Raw genomic sequence first — 20,220 nt, 5'->3', positions numbered from 1 at the left:
TGATTCTGCCAGTGCCTAGAAAGAAGGGAATTGGGGCAGGTGAGGGAATTCACTGCTCCTCTTGAAAAAACTCCTTTAGAAATTTTGGGTTGGTTTGGTTGGAGGGAAGGTGGAGCCCAAGTGACTGAGACTCCTTTGGCATGGAAAAAGCCCACCCTGAGAAGTAGGGCATTGGCTTCCTCCAAGCAGAGCTGATTTTGCTCTGGCTGTGTGTGAGCTCTGTGAAACTGTGGACTCCGCAGATGCTTTGATTTGATAAAGCACATAAGCAAGTTACAATGAGAAAAGCTTCATGTGTGACCAGAGCCTACTGAAATCTTGGAGCAAGGGTCTTGAAGCTACCTTGATTTTATCATGGCTTAGGAACAAAAGGCTGCTGCTGAGGAACTGCTGTGTTGAAAATTCAGAACTTGACTCGCCACTTGGAAAGGGTTTATAATCAACATTTTTAGGCAATTTCTTTTTCAGGAACCCACTCTTTTCAGGAAAGTCTGGAATTGTGTGCTTTTCTTAACTGTGTACTTGACCCATAGAAAACTCTGGAACTTGAGCATGTTTTAATAAGTAAAACAGTCCAAAGTCAATCTAACATAATTTTCATGCCTGTGTTGTCTCTGCTGTGTTACTAATAAAATGTGTGACCCTTGAAACAGCACCATATTCAGATTCTGTCTCTTTTAGTGAAATCCAGAGACTGTTTCCTTCTTGCTGCAAGCTTCTCAAATCCTTTTACTACTTCTCTTCCACCTTTGGACCATGCCCAGTTAAAGAGGAAAATAATAAGAAAAAAAGTTTATGAGCTTTTATTCTGTTGCTGGTACTGACAGAAATACCTGTGATGGTAACTGGACTTGTTCCTCTCTAGGGATCTCCGAACCCATCCTGCCTGGTCATAATTTTGCAGGAGCATAAGCGTCCCAGGAGGCAGGTGCATTTACTAACAAACTTCAGATCTCAAAACTGCCTCCAGCCTCTTCAGACAGATGCTTTTGTGCCTTTAGCCAATAGCTTTTCTTGTAGCAAAGCCTTGTTCAACAAAACTGTAGGTGGTGGTTGGCTCTTTTCCAGAGCAGCGCAGTAACATCTCAGTTGTCTGTGCTCACAGTCAGTGCAGATCCACATGCACCAGGCAGGTGAGAACTGCTGGTGTGGCTCAGTGTCTCACTTCCAGCTGCCTGGAGACAGCAGAGAAAAGTCCTTTCTTTGGAGCTGCCCTCCTCTAGATCCTAGGTAACAGTGAGTGACACAGGTACCCAATGTCTAAAGAATGGAAATTTAAGATTAAAAAATCCCTGTAGTTATCTGATGAGCACCAGAGTGCATGAGCTGCTCAATCTCACACAGATTTTTCAGCTAACTCAGTAGTGCATTTTTCTCCCCTCTTACTTCCTTAAACACACAGTCACCTCAGGGAGTACTGCACACTGCTGTATATGCCTAAGAGGCATTCTGGAAGAGGTTTTAGCAGAAAGAAGAACCACATTATCATACACATATGATCCTCACCTCACATAACCCTTTATAAGCACAATTCCCTGTAACAAGGTTCTTACATAACCCACAATATTACAGGCAAGAGGGAAGGAGAAGGTGGAAGGAAGGCTCTAGGGAGACTAGGCAGTCTTTTGCCTACCTTTGACATGTGTGTGAAGCTTTGAGGTGTCTTTGTTCACTTCTTACATACAGTCTACCCTGCCTGATCTCAGTTAGTGGATAGAGTGGAACTTTCATGCTGCACAGTGATCAAGAAGTGGCTTGGCTGCAATGCAGGGAAGGTAGTGAACGCAGAAGATGTGGAACATCAACTCCCTGTAGCAGTTTTGGCAGTTTAGAAATGTCCTGGCCAGCCTTATTCTGTTGTGACCACAACACAATCAAGCACAACAGTTCAAAAACCAGTGGCTAGAAGAACTGCAAACTGATCTTGCAGCTTGGTGTCTTTGGTTGTCTTCTGCTGCAGTTTGTACTGCAAGAAAACCCTGATATTTAAAAAATCAGTCCCTCTCTGAAATTATCCACCCTTTAATTTGACTTTAAGAACATCAGCTGCATGCCTTGCACATCCAATCTTTGGAAAAGCAGGAAGTGTCAATGGAGTAGTAAATATGAGGTGCTAAAATCAATCATTCATTATCAGTTCCTTGCTGTGGAATCTATATTGTATGGTATTTTTTTTCCTCATCAGCTCCTAGCAATGTTGCATTTAATCCACACAAAACCATTAATTTCTGTCCTGCCCAGAGGTGACAGATAAAAGTGATTATTCTTGATACCCTGCCTCCCTGGCCTAACTTTGGAGTTAGCTCAACTTTTTGCACAGTTTGGACTAAGAGGAATGTTCTTCCCAACTTGAATTATTCAGTGTTTCTCTCCTACTGAAGGTACTAGATGTACCATTACTTAGTGATGCAGGTGTTTTCAGTGCTTTGGAGCCTTTAGAAGAAATGCTGCAGTATTCTCTTGCCATGCCATGATACAGGCATGAAATGCAGAAAAATTTCAGTGCTTTGAACTAAAATCCCAGGTGCAGAAGTATTATTTGAATGAATAACAGTAGCCAGCCCAAGCTCTATACTAAGATAGGAGAAAGAATGCTAAAGCTTTATTTATTATTTGGCAAACACAAAGATGCTAGAGCTGCAATGAGAAAAGTGAGGGTTCAGACTTGGTCAGTGACAGGTACAACTACATCTGTTTCTACAAACCGAGTTGCATGAAAGTAGTGTCAAGTGGTTTTATTGGAGTATCTGTGCTGCTTAAGTTCCTGTGTCTGCAAAGGACTGGCTCATGGGCAGCCAGTTTTTACCCCACACTGAGGGCAGGAGGAGCATATGAGGGTGTTATCTCACAGCATTTCACCATTTAGATGCACAGGAGAGAGATTCCATCTCATATTACTCAGGACTATGGCCAGAAGTGAAGTTTTGCATTTTGGGCTGGTGAAGGAGGCTGAGTGTGTAATACTGAGCCCTGAAATCCTCTGTACACAAAACAGGTATGGCAGAAGCAGTAGCAGTAGCAGCAGCAATATAGGTCTGCTTCAAAGCTAATGAACTGTATTGTGGCATTTCACTGTGAGAAGAAAGTGTTTTTCATGACAGCTCATAGCATTATTCAGGTCACACACTGTGAACATATTTTCCATATTTTATTGCACACTGTCTCAGTGTGGTGCTGGCAGTTCTGATAAAGCAGAGTGGCTTGGATGAGTCAGGGAGGCTGCATGATCTGGGAACTGTAAATTGAATTCAATTCCAGATTACTTTTCCTGTCATCTTTGCAGCATGGCTTTTATAATATACATATATATGTTCAAAAACATAATAAAGGCACCCCAAATCCTCAAACTTTTAAAAGCAGAAAATTTATATATATATATATAGAGAGAGAGAGAGAGGAGAGAGAGATACAGATATATATACACAGATATAGATATAGATATAGACAAATATATCTCTACGTTTCCTGCATTGTCAGTTGTCATGAAAGTCTGAGGATTTGGGGTGCTTTTAATATGTTTTTTTAAAACGAGATTACAGAAACCTTGGTACTGTGGAGGACAAAGCTGCTGAAAGACTATTTCATAAGGGGTAAAGATATATCCTAGTCAACTTTTTAGCTCAGAGATACTTTCTTCTTTCAGAATAATATATATGGTGAAGGCTGGAGTTAATTTTTTAAGTTTTCCTGCTATTAATGATATTTTGTGTAGCTCCATTCTCTTGATGTTCTCAAAGTATTTTGATTAAGCCTTTTGAACCACCTTTTTGAAAGACAGGAAGGGTTAAAATCCTTTCCACAGTGGGTCCAGTGATCTGCCCGATGTCCACCAGTACCTCAAGGCTACCAGGAGATTTTAAACTTCAGCATCTAGACCGGAGTTTAAAATCCTACTCCAGTCCTGGAAAGCTCACGTTTTCCCAGCCTTTTCTTCCTGCTGCTTCCCTACAGAGATGCTGGTTCAACTTCTACTTTGTGTATCTCTTTTGGTGCAAAAGGGAAGCTCCTACTTAAAATACTGGAAGATATTGCAGAGCTGTTTTTTCCTTGGAAGTAGCTGTAGAAAATTCTGATCTGATACCACCTGGAATATTGTTGTGGAAAAAAAAAAGCATTCTCTGCAGTGTTATTTTTCCAAGTTAACATAAGCCTTTGAATTGCTTTTTAATAGCTTCCTTCCTGCATGCGTAGTATTAAATTATGGATTAAGTAATAGAAGCAAAGAGGAAAAGCAAAACTGAAGTCACAAAGTCTCTGAGGAAAGGGTAAGAAAGTTGAACTGAAACACTAGTAAAGAAAAACTGAAACAAATTTTCTCTGTCTGGGAAACCGTCTAGATGCCATGATAACTCTTTTTCTTCTGTGAGTCTGAGATCTATTGTTTTGAAAACTCAATTATCAGGTAATCAGCAAACAACAGCTTCATAGATTAATCATCATTGCTAGATCAGATAACCTCCAAAAACTGCTCAAAAGCAACAGTCACAAACCTTTGTGAGAAACCTTCCCCATCTCACATAAATCTTTGAGCAGGGAAAAGTTGGATATGGGGAAAGAGCTGAGTTGTGCAAGGGGAGGCATCCTTATCAACAGCAGGGTTTGTACAAACATCCTAGAATGGCTACCCAGAATATTCTGGTGTTAAATAACTCAAGAACCAATTGCCATCATTACAGACTTCCACAGATCTCTCCACAGAAGTAATTTAAAATAGATTTACTAAGGGATATTTAGCCAGTTCTGATACAGCCATTCTTCAAATATGGGCATGAAGAACTTGGTAACTTGACTATTATGTACATATTGTAAGAAGTTATGCACTACTTATGAACATAAATTGATGCATTTTTCATTGTTGTGGTTCACACACACTAAAATTGAACAGCCTCCTATATGGTTTAATCCTAATCAAATTCAGGCTTTCATCTGAGCAGAAGTATAACTGCTCCTCCCCAGCCTGCTCCACATACTGTAAAAGTTGCCCTGTTGTAGTAACTCTTACCATTTGTGTTAAAAAATTCAACCCCTGAAGCTGTGATTACAGTGACCCTTCCAGGATCCTTACAATAAGGAAAAGCCAAGTTGAGAAGTGTTTGCCATTACAGTTTCAAATGTCAGGACATGCTAGTAGTTTTTGCTAGCAAAGTCTGTTCTTATTGCTGTAGTTGCTGTTACCACTATCTCTTTTAGCATGTAAGCTTGAAATCCATACCAAATTTTTAGCCCCAGTCCTGTATTAAGCCTAAACAGTCAGGGTACAGTGTCTGAAGGTGAAGTTGCCAAAAGAAATTTGAAAAGCCTTGAGGATACAGGAAATTTAGGGGGCACTGATTCAGGAGAGAGCCAGATGCTTCAGGCTGAGTCAGTGCTGAACCTCCTCACAGATTTGCAGGCAGCATTTTGCCACGACCTCTTTATAAATCAAGCTGAGTAACTTAATCCCCTTTTCATCACTCATGCTTTTTATGCATGCATGTGTGTGTGGGCTTTAATATACAAATTGACATTAAATAATAATATAATAGCTATATTTTGTCTTTGAGCTAAATTCAAACTTGGGTATCTCTGTGCTTTTGTTTGTTCCCACCTGATACAGCTGGAGACCTTTCTTGGAAGAGCAGTCATCACCAGATCAGCAGAGACAAATGTTCTAAAGCTTTATGACTCCTCCAGAAAGAAACTTTTTCTCCAGTTGTCTCATTAGACATTTGAGTGCAATTGCTACTAAACTTAATACTTAAGGAATTTTGTTTATGATAAACTACCCTTTCCGTCTTTCAACCTGTTTTAAGTTTGGCCTCAAAAATGTGTAACTTCAGCTGATTCTTGAGGCATTGAGAAAGTCTGTTGAGATAAAACGGGTAGGAAAAATGTTACATTTAAAAGTAGAAGTTACAAAAAGCCATCAAGTATTAGTAAGGAGCTCTTCATAATCTGAGAAGAGATACTACAGAGGCCCCAGCCACATATTTTTTAATTTTGAAAGTCCAACAGAAAGCTTGTTTCCATGTAAGGCTCGGTTACTTTTATTTCAGTATAATTCAGTGGGACAACTTTTAGAAACGGCCACAGCAGACAGATGTAGTATTTTCAAAATCCATGGGCTACTGACCTAGGGCTTGATATGGGCCACCTTTTCCAGGGGTGTGACTGTAGATATCCGACTGAGCAGTGTTAAGAAATCAGTAAGATGTGATACTTGTCGTGGAAACCATGTGCTGTGGATGGGGAGTGGGTTTCACCTTCAGAGAATTTTGGTATCATTAGAAAGTTCTCACATGGCAGTCTCCAGCAGAGTCAGTGGCCAACAGTTCATAGTACCACTGTGAAGTGCTGGAGGGGGAAATCTGAACTAATCACTCATATTAACTCTGCACAGACCCATGGGGTAAGTCTGAGGTCAGGGCTGAACTGACCTTTTATGTGTGAATGGCAGGAGCTGTAATTCTCTTGCTGGTTATGGGAATGGGCTGAACCAAAGCCAATTATTTTCTGAGCTAGATAAGGGGGAAAAGAGCTGACAATGTGACTTAGAAGTATCTCAGTTTTACATGCAAAGGACCCTATCTCTGCATGACCTTTCAGGCCCATGCAAACTGAATGCTGAATAGGAACACTCAGAGCTCGTGGTGTTTTATTCCAGTTTTGTGTTTTCTTTGTGTAGGCTTCTTTGTGTCAAAATAAAATCTTAAGAGTTCATAATGATTTTGCTTTTACAGTCACTAAAGTCAGGTGCTGTCTGGCAGCCCATGGTATGTGGGAAATGAAATGAGATGCTTACTTGGTCCCTTTTGGCTCTGTGCTTTGTGAATTTGGATAGCTGGAGTGACACTGAAACCCAGCTCCTGGCACCCTCCATCCATTTTGCATTCTAGTCATGAGAATTATTTCTCTTTACGGTTTTGCTTTTGAGATGCTGCAGATGGTGGGGGGAAAAAGAAGGGAGAGAGGAAGAGAAGATCTGGGTAAGGGGCTTCTGCACCCTGCCACTATAATTCATTGTGATCTGACTTTCTGGATTTTCAGCCCTACTCAGCCATCCATCACTCCTCATGTGACTGTCACCTCATATTATTGTAATTAGCAAGTGCCAGCCCCAGAGATTTGACAGTGGAAGCGAAAAAGTCCCGGAAGCTCTCTGCCAATTTAAAATTAACCCTGTCATTACAGGACAGATTGTCCTGCTCCAGAAGTAGCTCCTTGGCATTTTGCACTGAGATAATACCATGGTCCCACGGTGGTATCCAGCTCCTTGACTTGCCGTGCCTTGTTGTCCTTGTGTCCTCCCAGCTTCCAGGCTGCTTCACCCTCCTTCCTCCCTACATGCCACCCCTCTTTGCTGCCTATGAGAACCGGAGCTGATAATGAGGATGCTCAAGCCGGCAGTCCCAGAGTCTGTGGGTGGATGATAAATTTGGCTTTCTGTGGTTGTGCCAATTGAGGGCTGTCTGCTCAGCCTCAGAAAAGACCCTGCTGTTCTGTCTCTGTTCTTCCCCTCCTTCTGGGACTTATCCCGCTGTGCCAGCACTGCAGAGTAGAGAGCCACCAGGGTCCCTGCCTGTTTGTGTGGCCATTGCTTCATGCTGCTGTCTAAGACTCCCTGTCTTTGTTGTTGTGTGTATCTCAGCCAGGTGGACAAAAGCTAGGTCAGATCTGCCTTCTCATGCTATAAGTTCCTCACCTTTGCTTATAAACTTTCTCCCAGTGTGATTGGCAGTTGCTGCTGCCAAGTCCCTCTTTACATAGCATTTACAGATCATGCTTCATTGTCTTTTAAGCAGGGGGTGGCTGGAGGTCATCCTTGTTGTTACTTTGTTCAGTTAATTAGGTGCAACTCCTGCTCTGCTGCTGTACAAAGGTGACAGCACTGACAGCTCACTGGAAGGTTGCCTTTTGCTGGGAAATATCTGGGGCTGCAGACAAAAATTTGAGATGTGGAGAGTGTGACAATATCTGACACACTGTCTCTGTGGTCATTCCATCTGTTGAAACAAATAGAACACAGTCAGGTAATGAAGGTGCTCATAATCCTGCAGTTCAACTGGGCGATGAACTATTTCAGTGAGTGTGACAGGCAGGTTGGACATGGCCCTGGCTCAGATATCATTCTGATAGAGTTTGCATATAAGCAACAATGTACTTGCCCATTCCACACCATTCTGTCAAGGCACAGCTTTTTTTACTGTGATGTTCATAAAAGCTGGCCCACTCCTAATCCTTAAGGATACGGTGATGCCCTTTCTTTTGCAGTAGTTCTGCACTGCCATAATCAGATCCGAGCCACATTGCACTTTTCTCCATCCCCTTGACAGCTATTGCTACAAATTGTCTACTCTTAATTTAACTTCTCTGGAAGGCTGGGCCAGAACAGCTCCTGCTCATCGCCACAAGAAGCATAACTGAGCCCCTGAAACATGATTTTGCTAGTCTTTAGTCTAGTCTTTATATGCCTGAGCCATGAAGTTTCTGAGCCTTCTTTCAACCTTCAAACATATTTGCCTCTGCACCACACAGTTCACTGAGCCCCGTGCCAACCCACATGGCAGGCTATGTTTGTATGAGAACTCTTGTATTTTGTTGGTGTTCCTGACACCGCACTAGATACCAGCAGTAACTGTGCTCACCGAGAAGCAGGAAAGTGCCTACACAGCTGTTACTGCCTTAAGCTTTTCTAATCACAGCAAATTCCGATGGTTTGTCAGCTACATCCACAGAATAGTGTATCCTTTTCTTTGCGCTACATTCTAGGTTATTTTATTGTAGTGAGAGCTCAGACAAATTTACTAGGGCAGCGTGCTCCCTGTGTCTCTTCTCAGCTTCAGTACATTTACAAGCACTGCTCATCATGAGGAAAGGTTGTGTGGAAGAGTAGCCTTGAGAGTGCATAACCTTGGTGTTATTATGTGGTTTATATGCACAAATGAAGAGAAAATACTTGCCAGTAAATGGAAAGATAGGCACGGAAAGAACAAAAAAGAATCAGCAGAATTCTAAAAAATGGAAGCAAAGTTGTATGTTTGAATTATTCATAAGGTGAGGCATGATAGGCACTAGGGAATAAACTGTGTTGTACTTCATGACTGCCTTCAAGGGAATATGACAAGATTAAGAGAAATTTCTGCTCATTACTTAAATGCCCAGCTACATTTTATGTCCACACAGTGCAATGCAAAGTGTCAGTACTCATTGGTTTAAGAGCTCACAATTTAAGCTAGCTGGAAATGCCTGTGGATAAGTCTTGCATTATGGGATCGAGCTGCTTCTGCAGCCATACCCAGTGACTCTTTCTGGTGAAGCATGAAAAATGGAAGAGTTTGTCTTTAGCAGAGATCAAATACTTGGTTCTGGCCAGGAAATAAAGGCCAGAAGTTGCTATTCTGCTAAGCACGGGCAGCAGCACCACACAATCCTTATGTTGCAATGGGCACAGCATAGTTCAGATTGGAAGACACCTCTGGAGGTTTCCAGAATGACCTCTTGTTGAAATCAGGGTTGGCTGAAGATCTGACCAGATTGCTCGTAGTTTTATCCAGTCTTGAAAATCTCCAAGGATGGAGGATGCACAGCCTGTCATTTTTCCACCTGCAAACAGAAAGCATGAGTTATACAATTGTAATGTAATATCTTTGTGACCAGAGGAACTTGGTAACAGAATCAAAGCTGCTCTTGCACTGCTACTTGAGCACTTCTTGCTCTGCAGCTCTCTTTATCACTATACCCTTCAAAGCATGATATTGAAAAGGGTCTATTTTTCACTTTAGGAGGCATGTCCTATCTCTGTGCCATTAGAATGCTTAGCAACATTGATGCAGATGCATGCCACACATGCAATGAAAGTTAGACTGTTTCCCAGCCTATATTAGACAGATTTCCCAGTTCTCACCTCATTATTTTTATGATGAATCCAAAAGCCAGCAATTAAAAGGAGTGCACCAGTGTTCTTTTATGTCAGCAACGGGTTAGAGTAATTGTCTGTGGAACTATCAGTGTCCCTAGCCCAGAAATGCTGCAGCTCTCCAGATGGCAACCTTGCACCCAGTAAAAGAACTGTGCTAATTGCCTGAAACCCTTTTGATATCATCCTTCCAAGATTATTATTGTGTATTTAAACCTAAGTTTCAGAGTATCAACAGTCCAGTGGGAGTTGCTGGTTTAGGAAATCCTGGAATCCTGGGTTAATAACTCTACACATTGGGCTTAGTCATAGCTCAAGATAGCTCTGCCACTCTACAGTTCTGAATCCTTAAACAAATTACTTTGTTTCTTCATATTCCTGTTGCTCATGTTCCTTCTGCTCATTTTTGGTATTTCTGGCCTGGTGCTGTAAACTCGGTTGTTAAGTTACTGTCTCAATAGGGATTTGACAATAAATCCATATCCAATTAATACCCATATTCTCCAGCTATTAACTATTGTTGCTTGCTTCTTGCTCTCTGTCTTTTCACAGGTGAACTCGGTCTCCTGCTATTGTGGAAAAGAGATGGGGAAAAAGCTACCAACTATTCCACAGAAATCAAAAATAATTTCTTAGCCAGTGGTTATAATAACTGCTGTGGACCCGTCTCTCTCTATATATGATTTCCTGACATGAAATGAATTTGACATTTACATCTGCTTTTATTTATTCCAAGAGCCCTGTGTGATTTTTTTTCCCCATTTAAAGTGCTATTATACTCTGAAAATTGTTTTTAATATTGGCACTTTGGGGGCTCTCTATTTATTCTGTCAAATTTACTCAGAGCAAAAACATGTGGTTTGACAGCAAGAAACTCTCTGGCTTTTGTAATCTTTGGATTGCAGTGGAAAAGGCCTTTGCTAACTCATAGCACTGCAGACCCAGATGTCAGAATTTTCCTGAACTGTGCAGAATTGATGGAGAGTGATGAAGGAGAGCGTGACGCACAGTGCTGAGAATAGACTGTGCAGGAAAAGCAGAGACAGCGGGCTTCTCTCCCGTGTCCCTCTCTCGCTGCTACAGAGGATTTATGACGTTGTAACAGGCTCTGCCGTGAGTTGAATACGAAAAGGATTTCTCCCAGCCTGTAGTACAATCAGCATTTTTGCTGCATTGGCTTCATTGCTTCGCTTCAGTACTCCAGTGAGCTGACTGGCAAAATCCCAAGCTGCATGCTAAGATCCCTGCAGTGCTGCAGGGCAAAAGAGTGCCCAAGCTGCAGAAATAATGAAATAATGTACCTTGTAAGTGCCCTTCATTGAGTCAGAAGATCCCCTGAGGAGCAGCAAAATCCTCGAGAGGTTGTTGCCAAAATTCCTTCTTTGCTGTCATCCACTGCAGAGGTAATAATTTGCATATAGTTACTGCTCAGCAAATTCCCTGACACAGCCTCTGCCCTCCACACCAGAGAACTGCTGGCTGCTTTCATACACAATACCCAGATCCAGATTCCTCCAAACATGAGGCCAGGATGATGGGATCACTTATCTTTTCACCAAGATGAAACCCAATCAGAAAAAGCGATTTTGTTGCTGTATTTACATCTCTTACCAGCTTACTCTATCCTTTACTGTCTTTTGCTTGCAGTCTAAATGAGAAGCTCTTGAGTAGAGATTATTAGGTGTTCACAGTGCTGAACACAATGAAATCCTGATCTTCCTTCATCAATCACTCTCACAATTACATCAGCATTTATTTGTTTACAATGTCTGTTCTTTCAGTAGGAAGGTCTGTTGGGATTTCAGTGGTAATAAGAAGAGAGTGCTGTTTTTCTCAGCCATGCCTCCTTTTAAGAATATAAATGGAATAGTTCTTTATGGCACACAAAATGACATTTTTCCACAGATACCAGTGATTATTTTTTGAGTTGGCTTTTTCCTTTTACGCCTAATTGATACTATTTTACACTGTATATTTAATAGCTTTCTGGCACTTTCCATGTAGGAATCTTGAGGTACAGAAATACTGTATCTATTTTACAGACATGGGAATCTGAGGAAAAGCATGGTAAGGTTTACCTGTAATCAAGGTAATGCACTGAGTTTGTAACAAAACTGACATTTTAAAAAACCCCAGCAGTTCACCACCGTTTCTTCCCCTGTTTTTAGCCATTCTCATTCTCTGTGCCTTCTCTCCCCCATCTTCCTTTTCTGCTACCATTTTGCCAATGTCTTGTCTTCTCTTTCAATGGGTCTTATCCCTGGAGGTGGGGTTTGTTTTCCATATTTCTGAATCTGGATCTGATACCCAAACTCTTCATATGCCATTCAGACTCATTGGCTGCCAGTCCTGCTTCTCTTTCACATGCTAACAGTTAGGAAATTCCATAGCAAACTCCCAGCTATTTCAGGATCCTTGGACACTGCAAGTAATTCTCCTTTCTCCTGTTTTTGGTGGTTTTTTTCCCTATGGCCCATTATCGTGCTGGCTTTTCACTTTTTTATGGACCATTAGTATTTTGCCTTATAAACGGTCATTCTGAAATGTTGTGGAGCCAGTGTGTACAAACTCCAGAACAGTTTTCCATGGGACTTTCTGGACTCAGTATCTTTTGTATGACTATGTGCAGTAGTATGTGGGGATGCAGCCCATCTTTTCTCAGCCTCTATTTCAAACAAGATTCCTAATACAAATTTTCTTTCAGTATCTTCACATTGAAAAAGTCCCCAGAATCTTTCTGGATTAAATCTTCAGAGTTTGCCCTGCAGTGCACCCCAAAAAAAGTTCAATCATCTGTGTGTACAACAGCTGGTCAAATGGACACGTTTAGGATCTGAGTGAGGTTTTCTGGTTGGTATTTTTTCCTCTTTACTTTTCAAAAAAAAAACCAAAAAACACAAAACTTCTGCAGGTGGTTATTCTAAAAACTTCTGGGCAATCTACTCTGTGAAGTAAGAATAGCCAATTCAAAATTCTGATTTGTATTGATGTAGGCACTCTTTGTATTTTAGACATCGTGTAAATGTCTTTCCTGGATAGATTTTTTATCTTGTTTGTAATACCTTGGAACAAGGGGGAGCTGCTAAGGAGGAGGGGAAGCTCTTTGCCCATGTGAGGACACCAGGGGAGCTGTCTGCCAATTTCAATAAAAGAAGAACAATTTTTTTTTTCTTTTTCACTCCTCCCCTCTTTCCTAGTGCTCCTACTCCCTTACATTCACTCCTGCATAGAGGTAGGAGTTCAGTCTCCAAACTGAATCAATTCTTGCTCCCTTCACTGATGCTGTCAGCAGAGCAAGGTTAAGTGTCACAACAGTGTTTTTGTGTTGTGAATAGCTCTTCTATCTGCATTTGCTTGATATAAACAGGCTTGTAGCCCCTTTCCCCTTTATCCTGCTCAATGCAACATACACACTGCAGATCACTAAAGCTGGGATTACTTGGCTTTACAAAGCTTCCCTAAAATGACTTGTCTCTCCCTGTCTCTCTCCGAAAAGCACCACAAAATCTCTGAAACCCTGTCTTTTGTCTGAGTGTGCTCAGAGGAAAAAATATCTTAATTTTAAAGACCTATTTTTCTTCTCACTTGTTTTACATCTGCCACCAGTTATCTGTATGAATAAGGCATGGAAAAACAGCAATTAGAAGGAGTAACCCCATACTGATAAGATGGCTGCTAGCTGATTGCCTTTACCTCATGTTCCAGCTAGCTACCCATGAAAACCACCAGTAACTGGAGTAACAACATGGCTGGGAGAGTCTCAAGGGTTTTAGCCAATTCCAAGTGGATCAGCAGCCTCATATAAGATGACCTGGTACTGCTGGAAATTATAGTTTTCAGATGGGACAAGAAATTACTCCCTACTGAGCTATTTTCCTCAAGAGTAGAGACTGTCACAGTGTCTGTGCCACTTCTTTCTAGATGCTAGCAAGATTCTGTCTCACTCAGAATTTCCCAAGCACTCTTTATTTGTAGAAGCAATCTTCTTTCTGCACTGGACTCCTGCTAAGTAAAGAGTAGTTACTCTACTGGGGGAAAATTTACCCTGTGTGTGGAGCAGGGAGTATACTGGAAATAGCAAATATCAGCTATGCTGTTTGATAGTATGATGAAACTCTCTCCTGTTACTTAAATGGCATCATTCCTATGTAGGAAACTATAGCCTAATGGTGGAGCATTAATCTGATGAGAGGAAATTCTCATCAGCTTGGAAATCCATGTATGGTTGACAAAACATCTAAAGCTGGCCTCTTGTTCCCCCTTAAAGTTTTAAGTGCACTTCAGCTTTTGAAGCTAACCCATTCTGCTGGAGGTCTGCCCAGTCTTGCTTTGGCTTGCCTCTTTCTCTGGATTCCTGCCACATAAGAGATGTTAGCTACTTTGGTTGTGTTTTAGAAACATGGAAAATATGGCTCATGTAAGCTTATGATAATGGATTGCTGGACTTTTCAGGCTGATGTTGTGGTTTATATTCTGCATTTCATGCTCAAGAATTTCCCTTGTGTAAACCTCACCCCTGTTGTTCATTTGCAAAGAGAAATCTTTTGGGGAAGGAAGAGAATTTGCCAAGAGTAGGAAGGGAAAGTAGTTTGCCATGGAAGGTGTGACATATTCTGCACCTCACCAGAGCTTTGCAGCAGAATCCTGTTTTGCTGCTCTCTGAGATCCTCTTTTGCTGTACTTTTGGCTGATGTTTTTCAATGCTAAATCACTAGTCTGCACTGCTTGAACCATCTCATGGCTTGTTGAGGTTCACTGACCATCACATTGCAGTCCACAGCTGCCTTGGTTTGTAACTTCAGAGGGAAGAAAGCTGTCTGACAGAAGCACTTCCTACTGAAGCTTCCAAACAGACAGCCACCACAACTCTTATCTCATTGTAGGTAAAGATACGCTCATGAGGTAACAGGTGTGAAAAAGGTTATTCATTTAGTAAAATAACATATGTATTTTTATATCCCACTCCCTGTTCAGATTTATATTTATGTATCCCTTCAAAATTAGAGACTGTCAGGGATTATGTGCAGTGCAGATATTAAAGTGCATGATTTTTTTGTGAGGCCCTTGGGCATATGGCAAGTTTCTCTCCATATCTCAAGCAGGGGCTCCCCACCTCCCCAGTGCTTACCTGCGTCGGTGTGGTTCTGCTAAGGTAATGCCTGGCTTCACAGTTTCTCTTTTCCCTTCTTCAGGTGGGACTTCCTGTCAAAACTATGGCAATATTGTGGCATCAGGCTGGCTGCAGGGAAAGAGGGTTGGCTTAAGAGCTTCAGAGCTGACTTGTGAGACAGTTCATTTTTTGTCTGGCATTTGCTTCATTCAAATGTTTCGGCCATTTTTTGTTAGTTGAGCAATGTCAAACTTCTCAAGTGAACGTAAAGATACGAACACAGGCAAGAGTGGTGAAGTGCACAGCTCCTGTCCCATGCTGGGACCCTAATTGCTCTAAAGAATTACACACTTTGTCAAGTCCTGTTTGTAAGTCCTCTCTTGATTCAGCCTATTTTCCACCAGGGGAAAGTGAAGGTGAACTGCTTAATTTGCATAGCACTTGGAGGCAAAAATTTTCAGAAAAATTAATGCCTTGATGTGGTGATTTTTATATGCATGTGGATGTCTTGTCAGCCCATGGTTGTCCTACAGAGACAGCATTTCCCTGAATGGCTAGTTATGCCCATGTGCACAGAGTGTATGAAGTGCTTTTGATTTCTGATAAGATGAAATGCCTTTAAAATAAACTCTGTCCCCACAGAAATCAAGAGCAAAGTTCCCAGTGACATCTGAGGGTGCAAAGTATTATAAGACCTATCCTAGAAATGACTGAAGTCTGGACAGGCAAGTTTTTTCTAAGGTGCTAGTAATCTGCTACACAGAAGAATCTCATTTCTTACCCTTGTGTGCTGTGAAAACACCTTTTGTTCTAGAAACAGGCTTCCCATGGTGATCAGGTCAAGAACTGAACATTTGATAAGAGAATTTACAGCTCTGTGGGATGTGTCTGATGGATGAGGCAATAATGACCTTCTTTGGGTAGTGTAGGGTCCCGTGGAAAAATCCTGAGGCATCTGTCTGAAAAGATTAGGGAGAATCCCAATTCCAGGTCTGGGATTCAACTACCCTGCTGGTTTTTCATTGTCCATATTCCAAGCCTTAACTGAGATCCAGACAGAGGTATATGGTCATTCTGCCTCTATAGAAGATGTGAAACTGCAGGCTGGCACTTCCCTGACCTCAGAGTTGTTAACTGCTGTGTTTTGTGGCATCAGCCCATTTCAGCAGCAGCATTAGGTTAGAGGATACCCAGAAGCCTCCTTGTCAGTCACAAAGGAGTTGAGCTTTATTCCCGGACACATCATTCCTGTCTGCAGCCAAAGTCTGAAATAAAGCTGGCCAAGGAGAATTGCTCAGACATGCAGGTCATGGGCAGGCCAGAGTTTGTGCTTGGAGTGAGTCAGCCCTGGAACCTCCATGGGACTGACATTTGAAGATGAGGACAGAGGAAGACAGGCCCTGAGTGCATCAGTAACACTTGTATGTGTGCACATCTAAACCAGTCTGTGGGTGAAATTCTTGCAGCTGGGTAAGAATCTTGCTGCCGTGCTTGGCAGACAATGGGGTAGCTGGACTGGCCCTGAGGATGGGAGGAAAGAGCAAAGGCAACTTCCAACCTGAAAAGTGCCATGACAGGGACTGGACTAGATTTCATGCCCTTCCATTGATTTCTGTGCAAGGCAGCCATGGTAACTGTAGCCATATTTAAACCAAGGTTTTCCTCTTCCTCCAGGGGAAAAGAGAGGCTGGAAAGGAACCACATACACAAGCTAGCTTTGGAGCTGTGCTATGGCTGCTGCTCAGCTGAGGGCCTCTGGACTGAGTTTCTCACTGCAGTGTGACCAGCAGGTTCTTGATACCTGCTGCACAGGGCTGCATGGGACTTGCTTGTGGGAATGAGGGGAGATGGTTCACTCTGTGCCAGGCAGGGTAGCATCAATAGGAATTAGAGGAAAACTTGTGCATAAGAAGGAGGCAGGACTAGAGAGTTTTGGCCTAAAGCTAAGAAAGTATTTCTTAGGAAATACATTAGTCGCACTTAACAGGATCAATATGAGTCATGTGGACAAAAGGCAGTAACGGGACTGTTTCTACGACGAATTTCCCTGTAGCTGCTTCACAGATCAAGAAACCTTCAGGATTCATTCCTGGGAACAATAATGTGGAGTCCTTCTCCTCTTGGCTGTAGCAGTGTGAATCAGGAGCAAGTCTTTGGAAGCCAGGGCACCTGACATAGTAAAACAGAGGATGAAGGCACATAAATCCATGAGCTAGGAAAGGGAAGACTTAAACTGAAATGACTGACAAAAGGGGCAGCAATTTCTTCCCATACTACTATTCAGCAGACCTTAAATTTTAGGGAGAATTACTGTGTGAGGACTGCTCTGCCCTGTATCCATTTTGGCTCCTGGCTGCTCTGCGCCATCAGCCAGCAGAAGAGCTGCTGTGAGGTGCCTGGAATCAGGGTACCCAGCAAAGCACCCTGCTCTTGTCCCAGAACATACCAAAGGATACCTATGGCAGCATGAACAGCTCTGAAGGAGCAGTCAGCAGCAGGGATTGGTAAAACCCTTTCCTTACTAACCCTGAGGACATGCAAGGACTTGCAAGGATGTGTACTGTTTAGTTTCAATTGCTAGTTCACATTTCTCTCAGTTTTGGATAACTGCCTGCTGAAGCTGAGGTTATTTCTAACCTCTTGGAAAAAAATTTTACTTCCACTTTCTACCAGATCATATTGGTTATTTTTTTTTCCACTGTTGTGCATGACAAGGCTGGCTGGCCAGTGCAGCCCTGAGCAGAGCTACATGTTCACAGAGCACCCAGAAGAGAGCTAACAGGACAGCTAACCCAGCTGGTTTTGCTTCCGTGTGCAACAAATGCCATTGCAAAGAGAGAGTTTGGGGTGCTTGTAAGCTCTTTTTGATGCACATAAAAGAGGTGATGTCTTCTTTTCCACCAAATATTAGCTGTCCTAGCCTGTAGCTTTGCCTAATTTCCTATCACAGCTTCAAGGAGACTTGGGTGTGAGGTATCAACTTTTAATCCTCTGCCTGCAGGATTTGGAGATGGGGTTTGGAGGACAGACAAAGATACAAACACCTACTTGTTCTCTATTTCCAGTCGCCACTTCCTCCTTTTACCAGATCAGGAGATGTCTATATTTCATCTCCAGTTCTAATGGAGAACATCTGCTAGTATTTTCTCATTGACTGCATTCATTTTAGAGAGAAATCTTGTAATTTTGTCATTCATTGTGAGCTTCTGTTCCCTCTAGTGGTGGCTGGGCTCTGTGTGAGCCATAATATATAGGGAGTTTGTTTTAAGTCTGAACCTATATTCCAGATCTGATTTACCCTCAGTCTTCGTTGTTCATCACAGATGATCACTAAGAGACCTAGCAGACATTTAATCCAAGCTCTGGAGTTTGGAAATAGTCCTTGTGCAGGCCTGAAGTTCTCAGGACCTCGTGTGTGTCAAGCACCAGCCCACCAGCAGGTGTCCCAGAAGCCCACTGGTTTTCACCACGGGAGGAGCAGGATCTCTCCTACCTGGCCCTGGTTCTTCTGAAGAGCCCTACAGATGCTCTGCCACAAGCAGGATACGGCGTCAAATAAAAAGCACAACACACAAATGAAAGGTGTGTGGATTTCAGGACTGGGTGTGCTGGAGCCAGGATCTTCACCTCACCATGTGGATACGCTCCTTGCGGGGGCTGAGGAGCCTGCTGTTGCCTTGGTGACTGGAGCCGGCTCTATTAGCACAGCCAGGAGAGCTTAATCCAGTGTAGTCCAGAGGATTAAGAACGAGTTCCTGCAGCACAGCTCGAGAAGGGGTGATTTCAGGGATGACGCCAGGCAGATATCATATTTTGTGTCATGTTTAGCCAACATGGGAGTACTGGGTTGAGACGGCTGCTTATCATTCCCTAGTGCTGCAAAGAGAGCATTATCTTTCTCATATTCCAGGAACCCTTCAACTTTGACAGGGACAAGAAGTCCCTTGGGGACTACCTGTTCTCTATTAGCAATACTATCAAGAGACAGTAGTTTCTCCAGCTCTTGCAATGGAAATAAAACCTCTGTCTAAAGGAAAAGCAGTAATAATGTTGTACTAGTTCACAACAAAAGCACAGGAGCATGTGCTAGCACCATCTAGCCAGCATCCCCATCATTGCAGCACCAGCTACTTCTTTCTCCTCTTCTTTCCATCTTTGAGCTCGATGTGAGTAGTTGTCCTCTGTTTTCAACTTACTTTTCTTACTTACTGTCTTATATCCATTGTCCTCTGGCATTATTGCTCATCCTCCCCCACTTCTCATCGTCTTTCAGGGAGAGTCTGAGAACTTGCAGGGAAAGCCATTGATTATGCCTCGGTATGTGGGAGAGAGGATGAGATGTTCTGGTCGTATCCCAAACCTGAGACCCTCTGACAAGGGTGAAGCCAGAGTATTCCTGCATTGTGTTTCCAGTAGGGGCCTGAAATCGTGAAAATGGCTACAGGGCATGTAGCCACTGGGGAAGCTCTGCCTTGACCCAAGGCACAGCCCTAAAAGCAGGGAGTTATGAAGTCACCTTTTGTCCCTGCTGTCTCCTGTTGTGGAAGCCCCAGCTATGAGTCAACTGGACCCAGCTGTCTCATTTCAAATCCGTGTGTCCAAAGCAGCAGGGGAGGAGCCAGATGAGCAGCAATTAATTACCTGAGGTAAGTAATCCCAAGGACTAGGCAGTGCTGTGGGGCCAGACATCCTTGCACACTATGGAGGGCAGTACCCTGTTTCATGCCATGGAGCCTGTCCTGGCAGCTCACTCTGTCTTGGAGCTCGTCTCCTGGTCTGCTTTTCCAGGGTGTGTTCTGCCTGGGTGGTGACGTGGAGGTAGTACAGCGGTGGGTGAGCAAGGGCAGGATTTCCCTACAAGCCCTCAGTCCTCGTCCCCAGCGTGTGAAGGTCGCTGGCTCCTGGGTAAATTTCCATCGGATGCGGCACTTTCCCGCTGCGACTCAGCATTTCTGACACCCGACTGCAGCTCCTCTTTCTCATTTGATCATTTTCTTCATAAGGGGAACTAACAGCCGTTACTAGAGTGATTTGGCCACCGTCCAACAGTGTGTATATTACTCACACATTTCCCTGCTAGCAAAAGGGTTTTTTTTTCCCACTGTCTGGTTGCAGCCTCTTCCTGTCTTCATCATTAGATAGCTCAGAAGGTCAGTGCTAAAAGAGAAATCTCGGAGGCTTTTTTTACAACCCAGAGTAAGGGAGGGCCGGTGCT

General features: G+C 42.8%; 1 long non-coding RNA gene across 1 annotated transcript; it reads right to left on the bottom strand.

Moving 5' to 3' along the window:
* Positions 1-8,724: 8,724 nt before the first annotated feature.
* Positions 8,725-15,537, bottom strand: LOC131590761 (uncharacterized). The gene is made up of 3 exons (XR_009280205.1): positions 15,024-15,537; positions 11,197-11,290; positions 8,725-9,582 (listed from the first exon to the last, which is right to left on the bottom strand). It is a non-coding gene; the product is annotated as an uncharacterized LOC131590761 (long non-coding RNA).
* Between the last annotated feature and the right edge of the window lie 4,683 nt (positions 15,538-20,220).

The sequence above is a fragment of the Poecile atricapillus genome, chromosome 1 (assembly GCF_030490865.1).
Source record: "Poecile atricapillus isolate bPoeAtr1 chromosome 1, bPoeAtr1.hap1, whole genome shotgun sequence".
In the NCBI taxonomy this organism is placed as follows: Eukaryota; Metazoa; Chordata; class Aves; order Passeriformes; family Paridae; genus Poecile; species Poecile atricapillus.
Note: the sequence above shows the minus strand (reverse complement) of the source record. Positions and strands in the feature narration are given on the sequence as shown.